The following is a 24,154-nucleotide window of genomic DNA, read 5'->3' as shown; positions in this document are numbered from 1 at the left end:
CAATATGAGCATCCAGGTTCCGCTATTGGTTATTGATCGGAGATGTGTCTCAGTCATGACTACATAGTTCTCGAACCCGTAGGGTCCGCACGCTTAACGTTCGATGATGATTTGTATTATGAGTTATGTGATTTGATGACCAAAGTTTGTTTGGAGTCCCGGATGAGATCACAGACGTGACGAGGAGTCTCGAAATGGTCGACACGTAAAGATCGATATATTGGAAGGCTTTTTTCCGACATCAGAAAGGTTCCGAGTGATTCGAGTATTTTTCGGAGTATCGGAGAGTTACGAGAATTCACGGGGGAAGTAGTGGGCCTTAATGGGCCATACAGGAAAGGAGAGAAGGGCCTCAAGGGGTGCCTGCACGCCCCCCCCATGGGCTGGTCCAAATTGTACTAGGAGGGGGCGGCGCCCCCCTCCTTCCTTCTCCCCTCTTCCTCCTTCCCTCCTTCTCCTACTAGGAATAGGAAAGGGGAGGGGAATCCTACTTGGACTGGGGAGTCCTAGTAGGATTCCCAACACCTGGCTCCCCCCCTTGGGCCGGCCACATCTTCCCTCCCCTCCTTTATATACGTGGCTAGGGGGCACCCAGTAGACACACAAGTTGATCTTTAGTCGTGTGCGGTGCCCCCCTCCATAGTTTTACACCTCGGTCATATCGTCGAAGTTCTTAGGCGAAGCCCTGCGCCGGTAACTTCATCATCACCGTCACCACGCCGTCGTGCTGATGGAACTCTCCTCGGCCTCAGCTGGATCTAGAGTTCGAGGGACGTCACCGAGCTGAACGTGTGCAGATTGCGGAGGTGTCGTGCGTTCGGTACTTGATCGGTTGGATCGCGAAGAAATTTGACTACATCAACCGCGTTATTGAAACGCTTCCGCTTTCGGTCTATGAGGGTACGTGGACACACTCTCCCCTCTCGTTGCTATGCATCACCTAGATAGATCTTGTGTGTTCGTAGGAATTTTTTTGAAACTACTGTGTTCCCCTACAGTGGTATCCGAGCCAGGTCTATGTGTAGATGTTATATGCACGAGTAGAACACAAAGAGTTGTGGGCATTAATAGTCATACTACTTACCAGCATGTCATACTTTGATTCGGTGGTATTGTTGGATGAAGCGGCCCGGACCGACATTACATGACCGCATTCATGAGACTGGTTCTACCGACGTGCTTATGCACATAGGTGGCTGGCGGGTGTCTGTTTCTCCAACTTTAGTTGAATTGAGTGTGGCTACGCCCGGTCCTTTTGAAGGTTAAAACAACACACTTGACGAAAAATCGTTGTGGTTTTGATGCGTAGGTAAGAACGGTTCTTGCTAGAAGCCCATAGCAGCCACGTAAAACTTGCAACAATGAAGTAGAGGATGTCTAACTTGTTTTTGCAGGGCTTGCTGTGATGTGATATGGTCAAGACATGATGTGATATAATTTGTTGTATGAGATGATCATGTTTTGTAACAAAGTTATCGGCAACTGGCAGGAGCCATATGGTTGTCGCTTTATTGTATGCAATGTAATCGCCATGTAACTATTTTACTTTATCACTAAGCGGTAGCGATAGTCGTAGTAACAATAGTTGGCGAGACGACAATGATGCTACGATGGAGATCAAGGTGTCGCGCCGGTGATGATGGAGATCATGACAATGCTTTGGTGATGGATATCATGAGCACAAGATGATGATGGCCATATCATGTCACATATTTTGATTGCATGTGATGTTTATCTTTAATGCATCTTATTTTGCTTAGTACGACTTTAGCATTATAAGATGATCCCTTACTAAATTTCAAGGTATAAGTGTTCTCCCTGAGTATGCACCGTTGCTACAGTTCTTCGTGCCGAGACACCACGTGATGATCGGGTGAGATGAGCTCTACGTTCACATACAACGGGTGCAAGCCAGTTTTGCACACGCAGAATACTCGGGTTAAACTTGACGAGCCTAGCATATGCAGATATGGCCTCAGAACACTGAGACCGAAAGGTCGAGCGTGAATCATATAGTAGATATGATCAACATAGTGATGTTCACCATTGAAAACTACTCCATCTCACGTGATGATCCGACATGGTTTGGTTGATATGGATCACGTGATCACTCAGATGATTAGAGGGATATCTATCTAAGTGGGAGTTCTTACGTAGTACGATTAACTGAACTTTAATTTATAATGAACTTAGTATCTGATAGTATTTTGCATGTCTATGTTGTTGTAGATAAATGGCCCGTCCTACTGTTCCGTTGAATTTCAATGCGTTCCTAGAGAAAGCTAAGTTGAAATATGATGGTAGCAACTACACGGACTGGGTCCATAACTTGAGGATTATCCTCATTGCTGCGCAGAAGAATTACGTCCTGGAAGCACCGCTAGGTGCTAGGCCTGCTTCAGATGCTACTGATGACGTTAAGAACGTCTGGCAAAGAAAAGTTGATGACTACTCAATAGTTTAGTGTGCCATGCTTTACGTCTTAGAACCGGGACTTCAACGACATTTTGAACGTCATAGAGCATATGAGATGTTCCAGGAGTTGAAGTTAATATTTCAAGCAAATGCCTGGATTGAGAGATATGAAGTCTCCAATAAGTTCTATAGCTGCAAGATGGAGGAGAATAGTTATGTCAGTGAACATATACTCAGAATGTCTGGGTACCACAACCACTTGACTCATCTGGGAGTTAATCTTCCTGATGATAGTGTCATTGACAAAGTTCTTCAATCACTGCCACCAAGCTACAAAAGCTTCGTGATGAACTATAATATGCAAGGGATGGATAAGACAATTCCCAAGCTCTTCACGATGCTAAATACTGCAGAGGTAGAAATCAATAAGGAGCATCAAGTGTTGATGTTTAACAAGACCACTAGTTTCAAGAAAAGGGGTAGAGGGAAGAAGGGGAACTTCAAGAAGAACGGCAAGCAAGTTGCTGCTCAAGTGAAGAAGCCCAAGTCTAGACCTAAGCCTGAGACTAAGTGCTTCTACTGCAAAGGGACTGGTCACTGGAAGCGGAACTGCCCCAAGTATTTGGCGGATAAGAAGGATGGCAAAGTGAAAGGTATATTTGATATACATGTTATTGATGTGTACTTAACTAATGGTCGCAGTAGTGACTACGTATTTGATACTGGTTCTGTTGCTCATATTTGAAACTCGAAACAGGGGCTATGGATTAAGCGAAGATTGGCTAAGGACGAGGTGGCGATGCGCGTGGGAAATGGTTCCAAAGTCGATGTGATCGCGGTCGGCACGCTAGCTCTACATCTACCTTCGGGATTAGTTTTAGACCTGAATAATTGTTATTTGGTGCCAGCATTAAGCATGAACATTATATCTGGATCTTGTTTGATGCAAGATGGTTATTCATTTAAATCATAGAATAATGGTTGTTCTATTTATATGAGTAATATCTTTTATGGTCATGCACCCTTGATGAGTGGTCTATTTTTGTTGAATCTTGATAGTAGTGATACACATATTCATAGTATTGAAGCCAAAATATATAAGTTCAATAATGATAGTGCAACTTATTTGTGGCATTGTCGTTTGGGTCATATTGGTGTAAAGCGCATGAAGAAACTCCATGCTAATGGGCTTTTGGAATCACTTGATTATGAATCACTTGATACTTGTGAACCATGCCTCATGGGCAAGATGACTAAGGCTCCGTTCTCCGGAACTATGGAACGAGCAACAAACTTGTTGGAAATAATACATACTGATGTATGCAGTCCGATGAGTGTTGATGCTCGCGGCGGGTATCATTATTTTCTGACCTTCACAGATGATTTGAGCAGATATAGGTATATCTACTTGATGAAGCATAAGTCTAAAACATTTGAAAAGTTCAAAGAATTTCAGAGTGAAGTGGAAAATCGTCGTAACAAGAAAATATAGTTTCTACGATCTCATCGTGGAGGAGAATATTTGAGTTATGAGTTTGGTCTTCATTTGAAACAATGCGAAATAGTTTCGCAACTCACGCCACCTGGAACACCACAAGGTAATGGTGTGTTCGAACGTTGTAACCGCACTTTATTAGATATGGTGTGATCTAGGATGTCTCTTACTAATTTACTGCTATCGTTTTGGGGTTATGCTTTAGAGACGGCTGCATTCACATTAAATAGGGCACCATCTAAATCCGTTGAGATGACACCTTATGAACTATGGTTTGGCAAGAAACCTAAGTTGTCGTTTCTAAAAGTTTGGGGCTGCAATGCTTATGTGAAAAAGCTTCAACCTGATAAGCTCGAACCCAAATCGGAGAAATGTGTCTTCATAGGATACCCAAAGGAGACTGTTGGGTACACCTTCTATCATAGATCCGAAGGCAAGATATTTGTTGCTAAGAATGGATCCTTTTTAGAGAAGGAGTTTCTCTCGAAAGAAGTGAGTGGGAGGAAAGTAGAACTTGATGAGGTAATTGTACCTTCTCTTGAATTGGGAAGTAGTTCATCACAGAAATCAGTTCCAGCGATTCCTACACCAATTAGTGAGGAAGCTAATGATGATGATCATGAAACTTCAGATCAAGTTGCTACTGAACCTCGTAGGTCAACCAGAGTAAGATCCGCATGAGGGTGGTACGGTAATCCTGTTCTGGACATCATGTTACTGGACCATAACGAACCTATGAACTATGAGGAAGCGATGATGAGCCCAGATTCCACAAAATGGCTTGAGGCCATGAAATATGAGATGGGATCCATGTATCAGAACAAAGTGTGGACTTTGGTTGACTTGCCCAATGATCGGCAAGCCATCGAGAATAAATGGATCTTCAAGAAGAAGACTGACGCTGACGGTAATGTTACTGTCTACAAAGCTCGACTTGTTGCGAAAGGTTTTCGACAAATTCAAGGAGTTGACTACGATGAGACTTTCTCACCCGTAGCGATGCTTAAGTCTGTCCGAATCATGTTAGCAATTGCCGCATTTTATGATTATGAAATTTGGAAAATGGATGTCAAAACTGCATTCCCGAATGGATTTCTAGAAGAAGAGTTGTATATGATGCAACCAGAAGGTTTTATCGATCCAAAAGATGCTAACAAAGTGTGCAAGCTCCAGCGATCCATTTATGGACTGGTGCAAGCCTCTCAGAGTTGGAATAAATGTTTTGATAGTGTGATCAAAGCATATGGTTTTATACAGACTTTTGGAGAATCCTGTATTTACAAGAAAGTGAGTGGGAGCTCTGTAGCATTTCTAATATTATATGTAGATGACATATTGTTGATTGGAAATGATATATAATTTCTAGATAGCATAAAAGGATACTTGAATACGAATTTTTCAATCAAAGACCTCGGTTGCTTATATATTGGGCAGCAAAATCTATAGAGATAGATCAGACGCTTAATTGGACTTTCACAAAGCACATACCTTGATAAGATTTTGAAGAAGTTTCAAAATGGACAAGTCAAAGAAAGGGTTCTTGCCTGTGTTACAAGGTGTGAAGTTGAGTGAGACTCAATGCCCGACCACTACAGAAGATAGAGAGAAAACGAAAGTCATTCCCTATGCTTTAGCCATAGGTTCTATCATGTATGCGATGCTATGTACCAGACCTAATGTGTGCCTTGCTATAAGTATAGTAGGGAGGTACCAAAGTAATCCAGGAGTGGATCACTGGACAGCGGTCAAGAACATCCTGAAATACCTGAAAAGGACTAAGGATATGTTTCTCGTTTATGGAGATGACAAAGAGCTCATCGTAAATGATTACGTCGATGCAAGCTTTGACACTGATCCAGATGACTCTAAGTCACAAACCGGATACGTGTTTATATTGAACAGTGGAGCTGTCAGTTGGTGCAGTTCTAAGTAGAGCGTTGTGGCGGGATCTACGTGTGAAGCGGAATACATAGCTGCTTCAGAAGCAGCGAATGAAGGAGTTCATATCCGATCTAGGTGTCATACCTAGTGCATCGGGTCCAATGAAAATCTTTTGTAACAATACTGGAGCAATTGCCTTGGCGAAGGAATCCAGATTTCACAAGAGAACCAAGCACATCAAATGACGCTTCAATTCCATCCGTCATCAAGTGTCGGAAGGATACATAGAGATTTGCAAGATACATATGGATATGAATGTTGCAGACCCATTGACTAAGCCTCTGTCACGAGCAAAACATGATCAACACCAAGACTCCATGGGTGTTAGAATCATTACAATGTAATCCATTATTGACTCTAGTGCAAGTGGAAGACTGAAGGAAATATGCCCTAGAGGTAATAATAAAGTTGTTATTTGTATTTCCTTATATCATGATAAATGTTTATTATTCATGCTAGAATTGTATTAACCGGAAACTTAATACATGTGTGAATACATAGACAAACAAAGTGTCCCTAGTATGCCTCTACTAGACTAGCTCGTTAATCAAAGATGGTTAAGTTTCCTAGCCATAAAAATGTGTTGTCATTTGATGAACGGGATCACATTATTAGAGAATGATGTGATGGACAAGACCCATCCATTAGCTTAGCACTATAATCGTTTAGTTTATTGCTATTGCTTTCTTCATGACTTATACATGTTCCTATGACTATGAGATTATGCAACTCCCGAATACCGGAGGAACACTTAGTGTGCTATCAAACGTCACAACGTAATTGGATGATTATAAAGATGCTCTACAGGTGTCTCCGATGGTGTTTGTTGGGTTTGCATAGATCGAGATTAGGATTTGTCACTCCGTGTTTCGGAGAGGTATCTTTGGGCCCTCTCGGTAATGCACATCACTATAAGCCTTGCAAGCAATGTGAGTAATGAGTTAGTCATGGGATTATGTATTACGGAACGAGTAAAGAGACTTGCCGGTAACGAGATTGAACTAGGTATGGTGATACCAACGATCGAATCTTGGGCAAGTAACAAACCGATGACAAAGGGAACAACGTATATTGTTATGCGGTTTGACCGATAAAGATCTTCATAGAATATGTAGGAGCCAATATGAGCATCCATGTTCCGCTATTGGTTATTGACCGGATATGAGTCTTGGTCATGTCTACATACACTTAACGTTCGATGGCGATCGGTATGATGAGTTTATGTGTTTTGATGTACTGAAGGTAGTTCGAAGTCCCGAATGAGATCACGGACATGATGAGGAGTCTCGAAATGGTCGAGACATAAAGAAAATATATTGGATGATGTTATTTGGACACCGGATGAGTTCCGGGGGTCATCGGATATATATCGGAGTGCCGGAAGAGTTATCGGAACCACCGGAGAAGTAATGGGCCTTCTTGGGCCTAGGGGAGAGAAAGAGGGGCAGCCAAGGGCTGGCCGCCGCACCCCCATGGGCCTAGTCCGAATTGGACTAGGGGAAGGGGCGGCGCCCCCTTCTTCCTTCTCTTTCCCCTCTCCTTCCTTCTTCTCCTAGTTGGACTAGGAAAGGGGGGATCCAACTCCTACTTGGAGTAGGATTGCCCCCCTTGGGCGCGCCCTATGAGGGCTGTCCCGCCTCCCCCTTGCTCCTTTATATACGGTAGCAGGGGGACACCCATAGACACACAAGTTGATCTTTAGTCGTGTGCGGTTCCCCCGTCCACAGATTTCCACCTTAGTCATATCGTCGTAGTGCTTAGGCGAAGCCTTGTGCCGGTAACTTCATCATCACCGTCGCCACGCCGTCGTGCTGACGGAACTCTCCCTCGGCCCCAACTGGATCAAGAGTACGAGGGACGTCATCGAGCTGAACGTGTGCTGAACACGAAGGTGCCGTACGTTCGGCGTTGAGATCGGTCGGATCGTGAAGACGTACGACTACATCAACCGCGTTGATATAGCGCTTCCGCTTTCGATCTACGAGGGTACGTGGACACACTCTCCCCGCTCGTTGCTATGCTTCTCCTAGATAGATCTTGCGTGATCGTAGGAATTTTTAAAAAAATACTACGTTCCCCAACAACGGCGGCCAATATCTCCTCCTCGTCGTGGGACGACGAATCGTCAGAGTCGTAAAGGAAATTGTGGAAAAAGAACTCGTCGGCGGAGTCCATTTTGTACCTTGGCAAACTGGCGAACAGCTTGCCGGCGTCGACGAAGGAGACGGCCGGCGAGCGGAGTCGCGGCGCGCATGGACCAGCTAGCTGCCTTGCCGGCGTCCGACGAGCGTGCCGGTGAGTATCTGGCCGGGGCGGCGAGGCGTCCTCTTGGTCGCGGGCGGCTATGCGGGGGGGGGGGGGCGGGGGGGGGGGGAAGCAGTCGGCTCCCCAGCTGCAAGACGGCGGTGGCGGGCGACGGGGGAGTGGGCGGCGTTGTTGGGCGGATGTGAAGGCGGCGACAGCTGGCAGAGTCGCCGGCAAAAATGGGCGGCGGGGTCGACGACGAAGGAGGCGGGCGAGGGTTGCTGTTGGACGAGGGATGGGGGAAGGCCAATGTACCACCGAGCAGCGGGCCCGAAAAGAGGAGAAGGCGAGCGTGCACGCGTCCGTCGCGAGTCCGCGCTGATGCAAAACCAGCTCAAAAATGGACAGGAATGGGTCGCTCGTGGACGAAAAGCGAACGCGCGTCCATTTAGATCGGGCCGCCATTGGAGTTGCTCTAATGATCCGCGTTGGAGCGGAGATGCCCTTACCGGGGAGGTACTTAACAACAGATCGTCGGATACTTTGCCGCCATCGTCGGAAGTGGCGAAGTGGTAAGCCGTCAAACGACCCGTGCCCGCAGGTGGTCCCCGCAGACCGCGGCGCGTGGACAGGAGCGATTCGCACCGTTTGATGACGCTGGTTGGAGGGCCACGATGCCTCGAATTATCTGTACAAACCATTCCATAAAACCCTAGCCACCTTCCGCAAAGCCAGCCGCTCGCCGCCGCTCCCGCTCTCCCCCACCTCGGCTCAGCGCCTCGCACGCTCCTCCCATCTCCCCGATCAGCGACCATGGCTGCTCCTTCCACCGAGCGCTCGCTCAATTTCGACGTGATCGTCGTCGGCGCGGGCCTCATGGGCAGCTGCGCGGCGCACGCGGCGGCGTCCCGCGGCGCGCGCGTGCTCCTGCTCGAGCGCTTCGACCTGCTGCACCAGCGCGGCTCCTCGCACGGCGAGTCCCGCGCCATCCGCGACACCTACCCGCAGCCGCACTACCCGCCTATGGTCCGCCTCGCGCGCCGCCTCTGGGACGACGCCCAGCGGGACGCCGGGTACGCCGTGCTCACGCCCACCCCGCACCTCGACCTGGGGCCCCGGGACGATCCCAACTTCCGCGCCGTCGTCGCCAGCGGCGCCACCGAGCTCGCACCGACGGGGGCCGCGCCGCGGCCGGCGTGGGCGGAGGCGTTCAGGGTGCCGGAGGGGTGGGCGGCGGCGAGCAGCGAGCTGGGCGGGGTGATCAAGGCGACCAAGGCCGTGGCCATGTTCCAGGCGCTCGCCGCCAAGATGGGCGCCGTCGTGAGAGACAGGACGGAGGTGATCGACGTCGTCGCCGGAAAGAAATGTCAGTGCATTTCCATACATCGCCTCATGCACGTGAGCCGAGCCGAGCGGCTGAGTTAGCTTTGGTTTAACAAATTCTGTGCTGGTCTGCCTATGTTTAGACAGAAGATTTGTTCATACTTTACAATTTATGGAGGATTTTACCGGTGCATATGACACTGCCGTACCGTCATAATTTCGATGCCGTTATACACGCAAATGCCAATTTGAGTATTGTACAATTATTGCATTTTTCAGTTGGCATCGTCCATGCACCCATCATGTATACACGAAGTGAAACGAGACCAATCAAAGTAACCAACTTGAAATATTTTGACCAGGAGAAGGAACGACGATCGTGGTGAAGACATCAAGCGGCGAGGAGTTCCATGCCGCCAAGTGCATCATCACGGTGGGTGCGTGGACGAGCAAGCTGGTGAAGTCCGTCACCGGTTCCGACCTGCCGGTGCAGCCGCTCCACACCCTCCTCTGCTACTGGAAGGTGAAGCCCGGCCACGAGCGCGAGCTCACGACGGAGGCCGGTTTCCCGACGTTTTCGAGCTACGGTGACCCGTACATCTACAGCACGCCGTCGATGGAGTACCCGGGCCTGATCAAGATCGCCATGCACGGCGGGCCGCGGTGTGACCCAGACAGCAGGGACTGGACCGTCGGCACCACCGAGGGCGAGGGTGGGCTGGCGGATCCCGTGGCACGGTGGATCGACGAGGTGATGCCGGGCCACGTCGACCCTGCCGGCGGGCCGGTGCTCCGGCAGGCGTGCATGTACTCCATGACGCCCGACGAGGACTTCGTGATCGACTTCCTGGGCGGCGAGGAGTTCGGGAGGGACGTGGTTGTCGGCGCCGGGTTCTCTGGTCACGGGTTCAAGATGGGCCCTGCCATCGGGAGGATCCTTGCTGAGATGGCGTTGGACGGTGAGTCAGGGACGGCGGCAGAGGCTGGCGTGGAGCTCGAGCACTTCAGGATCGGACGGTTCGACGGCAACCCGATGGGGAACGCTACAAGTTGGTAAGATGAAAATGATTTGGTGGTCATGCCCAAGTGGTAACCACCGCAATTTCCATGTGCCAACAATCTGTGCAGTGGTACTGCTGAACTATGTGCAACTTTCATGTGTTTTCTGTTTGTCGCTAAGTGAAATATTTCTGTGAACTTTCGATCAGTGGAGTTGCACGTACGTTGATGCAGACTTGTTGTGTCTCCCATAAAATCGCCAGCTGGGCGGTGTACTGATGTCTGTCCGAGATACGCGAGGAAGGAGATGACTATGCATGTGCATATCAATGCAGGACCAGATATAAAGATGATTGTACGTGCGGATGTGCTATAGCTACCATTAATTTTCATGCCGATATACACGGAAATGCCAATTTGAGTTGCCACGGGCCTTTTAGTTTATAGGGTGTTTGTTTTCAGGGACTTATTGATTTAGGGACTTAAAAAAGTCCCTATAAGTCCACCTAAACCAAACACAAGGGACTTATTGGGACTTATTGTGATAATTTGGGACTTATCAAATAAGACTCTCAGGGAGGACCTTATTGGGACTTATCCCGGGCCAGACCTACCCCGCGTCGCTCTAGGCTCGTTCCTCGCATGCCGCCTGCCTCTCGGTCCAATCGCCGCCGCCGCCTCGCCTCTCGCTCCGTTCGCCGCCCCGTCGCCGCCCCGTCGCCGCCCTGCCTCGGTTCGTTCTGCCTCGGTCCGTTGCAGCGGTGCCTCCAATCGCCGGACAGGCCCTCTCCTGAGCCTCGTTGCAGCGGTGCAACATGGACTTATAAGTCCCTGTAAACAAACAGGTAGGGACTCGAGACTTATAAGTCCCTGTAAACAAACAGGTAGGGACTCGAGACTTATAAGTCCCTGTAAACAAACAGGTAGGGACTTATGACTTATAAGTTGGGACTTAAAAAAGTCATAGGACTTATGAAACAAACAGGGCCTTATTTATTTTGAGGTTTTGACCCTTTTCAACGACATCGTCTTGAGACCCTTGTTGATATATTATTTTTGAACGTCGACATAGTCCATCTCCATCTCTATCATAATATACAAAAATAAACACATATAAAATACACCTTCTGTATAATCATGTGCAGCATGTATACAGAAGAAGAACAATTATTTACATGCATTTTTCTAATTGTGTAAAACTCGATTAGTTTTGAGTCTGATCCGTCATAATTACATTAGTAACTTTATCAATCCACATTTTCAAAGCATCATCCGAAGACATCAGGTTTTTTCTCCTATCTACAAAAGTAAATATATATTAAAAAATAAAATAGGCGCATACACAGTATATATCCATTGGACTGCTGCTAGATGTAAGCATGTGACCATGTAAACATATATTAAAAAATAAAATAAGCTCATATACAATATATATTCATTGGACTGCTGCTAGATGCAAGCATATGGCCGTTTTTAGTCAGAGTGAGTGGCATCATGCTTTTTAGTAGAACGAGTTGCATCCCAGTTTTAATAACCTATAAGCTTACCTGTAAATTACTTGTTGATATCACCGAAAAAAATCACTTGTTGATAATTATTCTCCAGAAACAACTTGTTAGGATTTGTGGTAATTTTCACTATGTAAAAAAAAGTAAGTGACAATCTCTCATAGCAAACAGTCTCTTTTCCCGAAAAAAAGCAAATAATCGGTCTTTTTCTTCTTATCTTTTAAAAAAGAAATTCACTCTCTCACCGCACGACACAACGCTCACACTCACATCGCATACCCACCAACCTTGCTCTACCCGCCACTGCTCCCCCCCTCCCCCCCCAACTTCCCTCGATGCCACTGCATTCAGCCTGCATCTTGCTCTCACCGTGGTTTCCCCTCCCTTCCATGACGTCCCTGGCCCCCTCCTCTCCCCCCGACGTCCCAGGCCAATTCCGGGTCACAAGGAGTGCACTACGTCATAACCGAGGGCAACCACCATGACGACGCAGCATGTTGCTCACTGCAGCACCGCACCTTCTCCGGGTACGACGGCCACAACCAGGTCACGAGCTTATGTGTTGACAAAAATAAATGAGACAGTAATACAAAAGGCAATGTCCTCGTTCGCTGGTGTTGATGAATCGAAAGGAGATGATGTATAGACTGCCCTAATAGTAGAGATACTTACCTTATTCACATCAAGTACTCTCAAGATTTTAGTCTAATATCAATTCAGCATTGTTAAGAAGAAATTAGCATGCTGAATAAAGAAATACACATAACCGACATGGTAGTACTAACTATGCATGAAAGCTTTGAGCCTACAGACTTTCCTACTCGAGAAAATCCATACAATGGACTAACATACTAAGGACATAGAGAAACAATTATTTTTAGGCATAATGATTGAACTTGTGCCTATGTATTGCAATGGGGACCGAAAATTGCTCTGTTTTACAGTATACTCCGTTCGTAATTAACTACCACTGAAATAAGTGAATCTACACACTGAAACACGTCAAGATACACTCATTTCAACGACAGCGAACACCTAATATTGTAATTTAGCATACATATTTTTCAAGGGCCCTTTTGACATTCATATTTTGTAGGTCCATACATGCAACCCAAACTCATCGACGCATGCATGGGACCTGAATAACGGGCATCAGAACAACAAGAATTGCAACCATGTTTACATCATAATTTGATGGACGGTTCGACGGAAAGCCGATGGGGAACGCTACAAGTTGATAAGATGAAAATGATTTGGTGGTCATGTCCAAGTGGTAACCACCGCAATTTCCATGTGCCAACAATCTATGCAGTGGTACTGCAGAACTATGTGCAACTTTCATGTGTTTTCTGTTTGTCGCTAAGTGAAATATTTCTGTGAACTTTCGATCAGTGGAGTTGCACGTACGTTGATGCAGACTTGTTGTGTCTCCCATAAAATCGCCAGCTGGGCGGTGTACTGATGTCTGTCCGAGATACGCGAGGAAGGAGATGACTATGCATGTGCATATCAATGCAGGACCAGATATAAAGATGATTGTACGTGCGGATGTGCTATAGCTATGATTGATGGCTGTATACATTGCCGTGGGGCTGGTCATAATGGAGAGTAACTTAGACTAGTAACATGCACATGTTACTACTACCTTCGTCCTTGTTTATAGGTCTCTTTTGTAATTTGTGCCAAATTTTGATCAAAAATTTAACTAACGAAATATTGATGCATGCCAACAAAACTATATTGTTGGATTGGTATTTGAACATATATGTATTCAATGATATAATTTTTGGTGACATAAATGAACATTTTGTTAGTTTAATACATGGTCAAATTTGACATGAAATACAATAAGGACCAATAAACCAGGACGGAGGTAGTACTTTTCTAGTGGGTAGTGTCGTATGTGTGGTAACATAGATGTCTTAATTTATTGCTTTGTATAAACTCATTTTGCATTGGGAAGCGCTATATGATGGTAACATATTATGTTGCTCTATTTGCCTCTCTTCTTATTAATTACTTGCCACCACATCATTCTTGCTTATGCGACATCTATGTTACTATCTATATTACTCCCACTATGACTAGCATGAGAGTAAGCGCCAGTTCTTTAGCCGGCTTCTCGAATAAGCTGCTCTTTAGTCAATTTATTTTAGAAACCCAACCAAATTTATTTTTCTAAGGCTTGAGTAGTAGGCTTTTAAAATATATTTTTTGACTGAGCTTGTAGAATAAGCTGGGTAAGGAGGTCACTGGAGAAGAGACGTGCTTGATGATGATGTTTTATGCTTATCATCAATGCAAATTAGTGTGAATCTTTTTTATTTGAGAAAAAACAAAACTAGTTGGAATTGATCACGCGTGCTTGTCCTATTACGCGCCGAGCAGCAAAGCCGGGGTGGGAACTTCGGATCGCCTACGTGCGTACGCCCTGGACTTGTCACATTTTCTTAGCTCAGGTAGGTGCACGGTATTGTCACAGCTGGTTGATCTGCTATTCGTCTGCTCCCACCGTCCATTTCTCCGCCCAGCGGTCCCTGGAATGTCCTTATCCCATTATCCCATGAGAGCTATCAATGGATGTGGATCTATCGAGTGATCTGTCTTTGCATTTGCACCACTGGATAGTGTCAAGACACTCCTATTCATGGATGCTGATGGTCATGTCGTTTTCTAGGAGATTGCTCTAGTTTTTCTCTCTTTAGAACAAGGGGATTGCTCTGGCTGGACTTGTGCAGGGTAGGCATATGGAAATCATTCACTTGACCTGGACTAGGCCCAAGGAAAGTGAGTCCGGTCAATCCCAAGCCCGTCCAAAACTGCCTGTCACATCGCTTCTATTGGCCAATGAATTTTCAAGAACTAAAAGTTTTTTTAAACGGAACCAATAGATTTGCCCCGATCGAGTAACTACAAGAAAATAGAGTTTCTTACACAGCCATGGCCTCAAATTACATTAGATCATTACTCTCCCCGGCATAATTATACCCAATCTCTTTGCCCATGCAGAGACCCAAACTTTTGCTTCACTTTTTTATGTTGGCAAGAAGGATCATGGGTGGGGTGCTCCTGTGGTGGATGACTCTTGTATTCCTCTCGTTCCATATTCCCCGAGACCGGTGTCGTGGTTCTAAGTCTGACAGTAGAATAGGGGGTAGGTATGGAGAGGCAAGATCCTAGCTATGGAGCAGTTGTGCACACAAGTGTTTTACGAGTTTAGACCCTTCTCGGAGGAAGTAATAGCCCTACGTCTCGGAGCCCGGAGGCGGTCGACTGGATTATGTGTGTAAGAGTTACAGGGGTGCGAACCCTTCTACCAGTGAAGGGGGGTGGCTTATATAGAGGGCGCCAGGACCCCAGCCAGCCCACGTAGCAGAGGGTTAAAGTACATTAAGGTCTGGCGTTACTGGTAACGCCCTACATAAAGTGTCATCATGACCATTAAGACTACTTAATTACAGACCGTTTGGATACAGAGTAGATCTTGAACTCCTGGTGGTCGAGTGAGTCTTCATGGTTGAGTGTCTTCAGGTTCGTCGAGTGTCTTCTAGTCCGTCGAGTGGAGTTCCTCTTGGTCGACTGGAAGACGACTTCTTCTAAAAGATGTCCTTGGGGAGGGTACCTTGGTCAGGTTCATGACCCTATCCTAGGTACATGACTTCATCAGTAGCCCCCGAATGGATCGAGGTTTGAGTGAGGAAGGAGTTGTCAATCTTTCCGACCTGCTTTCTGGTGTTGTAAAGGTGTTTTGCTCTGGATCAATGACTTTCAAGTGAGGGTGTCGACTTTCGTTCAGTCGCCTTGATCCATTCTTTATATCTGTCGAGTGAACTTTATGAACTTGGAGATTTTCGAGCGACGGATCGCAGGAGATCTTCCGTCTGACAAGTTGCCCTGTGGTTAGCGGATTTAGTGGGATCTGAATTTTGGGAAGCGCGCGAAGCCGAGAAGACCGCGGTACTCGGATGGGATAAGGCAGGGATGCCTCGATTTCCGCGCCGCCTTTTTCGCCACGTATCGCTTGCGCGACTGTTTCGGGATTTGACAGGATCGCCTGGGCCTACCTGTCGGCCACTCGGAAGTGACTCCATATAAGGAAACTGACGGAGGTTTTTTGAACAGTGCCTCCTCATTTTGTCCTCCCTCACCTCCAGATTCATCTGCTGCGCCCACCAACTGCCCGACGCCGCTGCTCCGTTCCAGCCTCGTCGGCAACAATGGTAAAAGAGAAGACGACGGCTTTGGAGCGGGCGAAGAAGGCGACGACGACGACGAAGGTGAAGGGGAGAGCGACCAGTCGAGGGGGATCCTCATCGCGGTCCCGTTTGCCGCAAGGTTGGATCCAGGGTGATTGGATCCTCTCGACCATCACCCAAAAGGATCTCGACGACCTAGCCAACGAAGGCCTGATTGCGCATGGGGCGGCGAGGCTCCCGGGGATGGAGTGGCAGCCACAGCCTCAGGAGGGTGAGTGTGTCCTCTTGGCGACTCATGTAGATCGAGGGTTCTCTCTGCCACCGCTTCTTTTCTTTCGAGGGTTTCTGAATTTCTTTGGGGCTCAGCTTCACCAATTTACCCCCAATTCCATTGCCTATCTCGCCGCCTTTGTATCTTTGTGTGAAAACTTCTTGGGTTGTCGGCCGCACTGGGGCCTCTTCAAACACATATTCACTTGTCGTTCTCAGACGGTGAAAAAGGCCAGCCCCAACGACGAGAGAACTCAGGTAATCCAGATGTGTGGGGGTCTCGGGGTCCAGATGAGGAGTAAGAGTGCTTTCCCAGCTATGACCCTTCCCGAGTCAGTCAGAGGGTGGCAGTCGACCTGGTTCTACTGCCAAGACCAGTCGACGCCAGGGCAGTCGACTGGGCTCCCTCCCTTCTCTGTGAGTCGAGTGAACAAGCCATCCTCTCTGAAAGTAGTTTCGGAGGAGAAGGCTCAGGTTAAAATGTTGATGGAGCGAGTAGTCCAGTTGATTCGTGATGGTGTGACTGGCATGGACCTTCTGGAGGTTTTCCTTCGGTGGCGCATCCAACCACTCCAGTACCGGGGCCACCCGATGTGGTTGTATTCTGGTACTGAAGACACCTCTCGCGTCCACCCTGAAGAGGTCGACGATGCCACACTGGAGAGGTGGATGACTGCCATCACAGGGAACAAGGACAACCCTCGTGGAGCCAGGAGGATCCCGCCACTCGACCAATCTTATGAGGCAGACAAGGTATGATCACTTTTCTCTGATTGTATTCTCGTTCCGTCCGTTCTGTTTTCATCGTGCACCAGTCGATTGACTTTTGTCTTACTTGTTGTCTTTTAGGAGACCACTGAGTTGTATTCGATGCCCAACGGGGCGCAGGCGCAGGCCGAGGAGGAGGAAGGAAGTGGAGGTGAAAGTCAAGAGGAGTGGGAATCGGATGGTGATGAGGGTGATGAAGATGCAGGCTCCGATGAGGAGGAAGAGGAGGAGGAAGAGGAGGAGGAAGTTGTGCCTCCTCGTTCCGAAAGGAGGTCCAAGCTCGCCCACGACCCCGCGGACGAACGTGGCAAGGGAGTCGTGCCTGCTGGGCAGTCGACGAAATGCCCTCGGACAACTTCACCGGCGCCAACTGAGAAGGCGTCGAAGCAACCCCGAGCGGCCCCGACAAAACCGGTGAAGGCCCTACCGAAGATGAGGATGGAGATTCCGACTGTTTCTGGGTAATAGCATAACTCATGTTTTTCCTTTTATCATGGATACATTCTTGGTCGACTCAATCGCTGACAGACTGATTTTTGAAATCGCAGTGCTGCTACTTCTGAAACTTCAGCCAGGCATGAGGACCAAGAAATGGAAGATGCTGCTACTTCTCATCCTGGTATGATCTGCGCGATTTCGCTTTCGGTCGATTGAATCTTTATTTTTGACTTTGAACTTCTTCCGCAGCTCCACCTAGCGTTGTCATCGATCTCCCTGACGATGACGATGAAGCGCCACTGAGGCAGAGGAGGAGCAGGAAGGCGACTGCTGGCAAGGCTGCTCAGGTTGTGTCAGCACCTGGACCACTGATTCCAGAGGGGAGCAACATTGCTCGGGCTACCGTGTCCTTTGCGGAGCCGTTGACGGTTGCCCGCCCTTCGTCGTCGAGTGCTGACCCGCCTTCTCTCTTCTCCACCTACCACGTCCCGGAGGACCAAGCAAGCGCTGCCAAGGAAGCCATACGCCAGGCCGGGATTATGATGGAGCAGGTGAAGGCGATCCGAACCGCCAGCCAAGCAGCTTATGACGCGAGTTCAGCTCTCCAGAGTAATGTCCAGGTTAGTTAAACACCGACTGGAAATCTTGATGTTTGTCATGCACCCACTGGGTGTGTCAATTCTACGGTGGACTGCTGGCAGTCGACTGTAGTCTTTGTGTCTTGAGATTTCTCACTTTACTTGTTTCACTCGAGCTTGGTCGAGTGGAATAATAGAACCGGTGGGGGCACGCTGAGTGCACCCACTGGGTGTAGTCCCCGAGACCGTGGTCGATTGCTGGCAGTCGGCTACGGTCTGAATAATTCTTTTTTTACTGCTGATAGTTAATTGCTTCCGATCGACTGATCGACTCTGAGTCTAACTGATAGAACTAGTGGGGGCACGCTGAGTGCACCCACTGGGTGTAGTCCCCGAGACTACAGTTGAATGTTTAGATTCAGCTGTAGTCTTAGAAATACTACGATTTTTCTTTTAGTCACTCGGAAGTGATCTGTCGTTGATGTCTGTCGACTGAACTTTCGCAGAAATCTTGTGACCTTGTTTCTCGTTATACCGAATTGGAGAACAAGCATATCCAGCTTGAACTTGACCAGAAGCTTGTCCAAGAGAACTTTACGAAGTCGAAGGAGGAGGCAAAAGGTATGTTTGGTGAGAATCTTGACGACTGTCCTTGCTTCTTGCCTGTCTCCGAGTCTGATCTTATTGTGATTTTTGCAGAAAAACTGAGGGATGCTCTGAAGAAGAAGGACCTTGACCTCGCCGAGGCGCAGAAAGCGGCTTCGGACAAGACAAAACTTGCAGAAGAGAAGTTGGCTTCTGTCAACAAACTTGAAGAGGAAAACACTAATCTGAAAGCTGCTCTCGACGTGGCCAACCAAGAAGTCACTCGACTGAAGAATGCCAATATGGTCCTGAGCGACAAAGCTGGCGAACTGGCAGGAAAGAAGAATGACTTGGAGGTTTATCTGGGAGGACTCGCCAAGAAGCTATTCCTCATGCTCGAAGGTAACCCCTTATCTCCGATTGGTAATTACTGACTTGCTGTAAGGGCATTAGCTTATCCTTGAATCGTGTCCACAGAATTCTGCCAAAACTTTGAAGAGGAGACTAGTCGAGTGGAGACTGGCTTGGATCCCATCAATTCTCCGGTGAAGGATGAAACCGCTATGAACGTGCTCCGCCTCGAGTCTCGCGTTGCTGCAATGGTCAATTACCTTGCAAGACTGAAGGCCGCAACGTCGCGCATCGACACATCGCTCTGGCCAGAAGAAACGCTTCAGAACGACCTTGAGTCGCTGATGACTCGACTGAACGAAGTTCCAAGTCGAGTGCAAGAATGGAAGAAGTCTTCTGCCAGGTGCGGTGCTGACGTTGCTCTGTCCTTGGTCCACGTCCACTGCAAGGAAGCGAGAGAAGACAAGCTGGTGTCTCTCAAGGTGGCCAACACTAGGAAGCATGACTTCCGTTCTTTCATGGAGACCTTCATCGCGGCTGCCACTCGGATCGCAGATGGGATCGACCTGGACGAGTTTGTTGCGCCTTTCAGCCCTCCGCAGGAGGGGTAAAAAACTTCTATGCTTGATGATTTGAATTTGCCTCGGAATGCCGAGTGATTTTTGTAACTGACAATCTTTAACAGGCTTGATGCCTAAGCACTTCTGGGTCCATAGGACGTTATCCGAACTTGATTTGCCATTGAAATACATTTGCTTCTTTCGGGCAACCATCTTCTTTGGGTTGGAATATGTACTAGTATCTGTAATGCTCTTTTGCAGGTAGGAGTGAAGCACAAATTGCAGTTGACTTGTGCTCATCATGTTTGGGCGAGTGCTGGGTTGCAACCAAGCCTCCGAGTGAGAAACTTGTTCTCCACTCGGAAGGATTTTAGAAACTTAGGCGAGCACTGGGCTGCAGCTAAGCCCCCGAGTGGGAGGTTCGCTCTCCACTCGGTAGTTTTTTAGAAACTTAGGCGAGCACTGGGCTGCAGCTAAGCCCCCGACTGGGAGGTTTGCTCTCCACTCGGTAGGTTTTTAGAAACTTAGGCGAGCACTGGGCTACAGCTAAGCCCCCGAGTGGGAGGTTTGCTCTCCACTCGGTAGGTTTTTTAGGAACTTAGGCGAGCACTGGGCTGCAGCTAAGCCCCCGAGTGGGAGGTTTGCTCTCCACTCGGTAGGATTTTAGAAACTTAGGCGAGCACTGGGCTGCAGCTAAGCCCCCGAGTGGGAGGTTTGCTCCCCACTCGGTAGGATTTTCGTGGCACGGCTTTGGAGGAGAAGGTAGCAGTCGACCCGCGCTTCGTCCTCCTTGCGGAACGCACGTTGTGTTTGTGACGTAGCTCGGAAGGAGGAAGCAGGGGTCGACCTGCGCCTCGTCCTCCTTGCGAAGCGTACAATGTCTTTTATTCTTAGGCGAACACTAGGTTGCAGCTAAGCCTCCGAGTGGAAGACTGGCTTATCACTCGGTAGGAATTTCAAAAACTTAGGCGAGCACTGGGCTGCAGCTAAGCCTCCGAGTGGAAGGCTGGCTTACCACTCGGTAGGATTTTCGAAAACTTAGGCGAGCACTGGGCTGCAGCTAAGCCCCCGAGTGGAAGGCTGGCTTACCACTCGGTAGGATTTTGTTTACTTAGGCGAGTACTTGGACTGCAGCTAAGCCTTCGAGTGGAAGGCTGGCTCACCACTCGGTAGGATTTTGTTTAACTTAGGCGAAACGGATTCGCAGCTAAGCCTCCGAGTGGAAGGCTGGCTTACCACTCGGTAGGATTTTTTACAAGCTTAGGCGAAACGGGTTCGCAGCTAAGCCACCCACTGGGGGACAGATTTATGAGAACAAAAGCAATAACAATTACTGAGAAAATTATGAAACTCTTGTCTTTGATGAATACACTACAGGAGTACTTTTATTACAACTCATCCGAGTGAAAAACTTAAGTATAAAAAGGGCGGAGCAGGTCCGCGTTCCATGCTCGGGGCTCGTCAATCTGGTGCTCGACATTGTAAAGGCAGTATGCCCCATTATGGAGAACCTTGGTGACGATGAAGGGACCTTCCCAAGTAGGAGCAAGCTTGTGTGGTTTCTGCTGATCCACTCGGAGAACTAAATCTCCTCCTGGAAAGCTCGACTCTTCACATTTCTGGCATGGAAGCGACGCAAGTCCTGCTGGTAAATGGTCGATCGGATCAAGGCCATTTCTCTTTCTTCTTCTAGAAGGTCGACCGCGTCCTGTCGGGCTTGCTCTGCTTCAGCTTCGGTGTAGAGTTCGACTCGGGGTGCGTTGTGAAGCAGGTCACTCGGCAAGACTGCTTCAGCTCCGTAGACCAAGAAGAACGGAGTCCTCCCAGTCGACCGGTTTGGCGTGGTCCTTAATCCCCAAAGCACCGACGGAAGTTCGTCGACCCATGCACCAGCTGCGTGCTTGAGGTCGCGCATCAGTCGGGGTTTCAACCCTTTGAGAATTAAGCCATTTGCTCGTTCTGCTTGTCCATTCGACTGAGGGTGGGCGACTGAAGCATAGTCGACTCGTGTACCCTGAGATGCGCAGAAGGCTCTGAATTCTTCGGAGTCGAAGTTTGACCCATTGTCTGTGATGATACTGTGGGGAACTCCATATCTGAATACCAACTCCCTGATGAAGCTGACGGCGGTGCCGGCATCCAGATTCTTGATGGGTTTAGCCTCAATCCACTTGGTGAACTTGTCGACTGCTACCAATACATGGGTGTAGCCGTTTCTGCCTGTTCTCAGTGGTCCAACCATATCCAACCCCCATACAGCGAAAGGCCAGACGAGTGGAATGGTCTTCAAGGCTGAGGCGGGTTTGTGCGACATATTGGAGTAGAATTGACATCCTTCACACTTGTCGACTATCTCTTTTGCCATCTCATTTGCTCTGGGCCAGTAAAAACCCGCTCGGTATGCTTTAGCCACGATGGTCCGAGAGGACGCATGATGGCCACAGGTCCCCGAGTGGATGTCGTTGAGAATCATTCGACCTTCTTCCGGTGTTATGCATTTCTGGCTGACTCCAGTCGCACTTTCTCTGTACAACTGTCCCCTCATGACGGTGAAGGCTTTGGATCGGCGGACGATCTCTCGAGCCTCTTCTTCATTCTCGGGGAGCTCTTTCCTCAGAATATAGGCGATATAGGGCACTGTCCAGTCGGGAGTGATGACCAGAACTTCCATGATTAAGTCGACCACAGCTGGGACCTCGACTTCAGTCGGATCTGTGGCGCTTTTTGGCTGCGGGGCTTCCTCAGTGAAAGGATCTTCTTGAACCGACGGCGTGTGAACATGCTCCAAAAACACGCCACTCGGAATGGCTTCTCTCTTGGAACCTATCTTCGCCAAGTCATCGGCTGCTTGATTTTTCAGTCGGGGAACGTGATGGAGCTCTAATCCCTCAAATTTCTTCTCCAGCTTTCTGACTGCATTGCAGTAACCAGTCATGGCTGGGCTTCTGACGTCCCACTCCTTCATCACTTGGTTGACCACTAAGTCCGAGTCACCGTAGACCATGAGGCGACGGACGCCGAGTGAAATGGCCATACGCAACCCGTACAAGAGTGCTTCGTATTCTGCTTCATTGTTGGAGGAATCAAAGTGAATCTGGAGTACATATCTGAGCTTATCTCCTCGGGGGGAAACCAAGACCACTCCGGCACCGGAACCATTCAGCATTTTGGAGCCATCGAAGAACATAGTCCAGTGCTCCGAGTGAACTTGGGTCGGTAACTGCTGTTCAGTCCACTCGGCGAGGAAATCTGCTATTGCTTGGGACTTGATAGCTTTCTTTGCCTCAAATCTGATATCTAGGGGAAGAAGTTCAATCGCCCATTTTGCCACTCGACCGGTTGCGTCTCTGTTGTGCAGAATCTCTGATAAGGGGGCGTCGGTGACGACTGTGATGATATGGTCAGAGAAGTAGTGAGCAACTTTCTTCGTGGTCATATAAATCCCATATACAAGCTTCTGATAATGAGGGTATCGTTGCTTGGATGGGGTCAGGACTTCGGAAATGTAATATACTGGGCGCTGAACTTTGAAGGCTTTCCCTTCTTCTTCCCGCTCGACCGTAAGTACAGTACTGACGACTTGTCCTGTGGCTGCAATGTAAAGCAGCAAAGGCTCTTTGCTGATTGGAGCAGCAAGCACCGGCTGGGTGGAAAGCAGGGTTTTTAACTCTGCAAACGCTGCGTCAGCTTCAGGAGTCCACTCGAACTTGTCTGACTTCTTCATCAGTCGGTAAAGAGGCAATGCCTTCTCACCGAGACGAGAGATGAATCGACTTAAAGCGGCCAAGCAACCAGTAAGCTTCTGAACATCGTGCACACGCACAGGTCGTTTCATTCGGAGTATTGTGCCTACTTTCTCTGGGTTTGCATCGATTCCTCGTTCGGAAACGAGAAAACCGAGTAATTTTCCACCAGGAACTCCGAATGTGCACTTGGATGGGTTAAGCTTGATATCGTACCTCCTGAGGTTGGCAAATGTTTCAGCGAGGTCAGTCAGCAGGTCGGAACCTTTCCGTGACTTGACCACAATGTCATCCATGTACGCTTCCACATTCCGACTGATTTGAGTGAGCAAACACTTCTGAATCATCCTCATGAACGTGGCTCCGGCATTCTTGAGGCCGAATGGCATGGTGACATAACAGAAGCACCCGAATGGGGTGATGAAAGCCGTTTTGATCTCATCGGGTCCAAACAGACGGATCTGATGGTACCCGGAATAAGCGTCCAAGAAAGACAGTCGCTCACATCCCGCAGTGGAGTCGACTATTTGGTCGATGCGGGGAAGAGGAAAATGATCTTTCGGGCAGGCCCGATTGATATGCTTAAAATCGATGCACATGCGAAGCGAATTGTCCTTTTTGGGGACCATGACGACATTGGCGAGCCACTCGGAGTGGTAAATCTCTCGGATAAACTCTGCTGCTAGGAGCCGAGCCACTTCCTCGCCAATGGCCTTCCTTTTCTGGACGGCGGACCGTCG

The 24,154-nt window shown here is 48.4% G+C and overlaps 1 pseudogene; it reads left to right on the top strand.

The window, feature by feature from the left end:
• The first annotated feature begins 8,777 nt into the window (after positions 1-8,777).
• Positions 8,778-10,650, top strand: LOC123116452 (probable sarcosine oxidase; annotated as a pseudogene).
• The last annotated feature ends 13,504 nt before the right edge of the window (positions 10,651-24,154 follow it).

Source organism: Triticum aestivum, chromosome 5B, assembly GCF_018294505.1.
Source record: "Triticum aestivum cultivar Chinese Spring chromosome 5B, IWGSC CS RefSeq v2.1, whole genome shotgun sequence".
Classification (NCBI taxonomy): Eukaryota; Viridiplantae; Streptophyta; class Magnoliopsida; order Poales; family Poaceae; genus Triticum; species Triticum aestivum.
The sequence above is the reverse complement of the archived record's forward strand: the minus strand, read 5'-3'. Positions and strand labels throughout refer to the sequence as shown.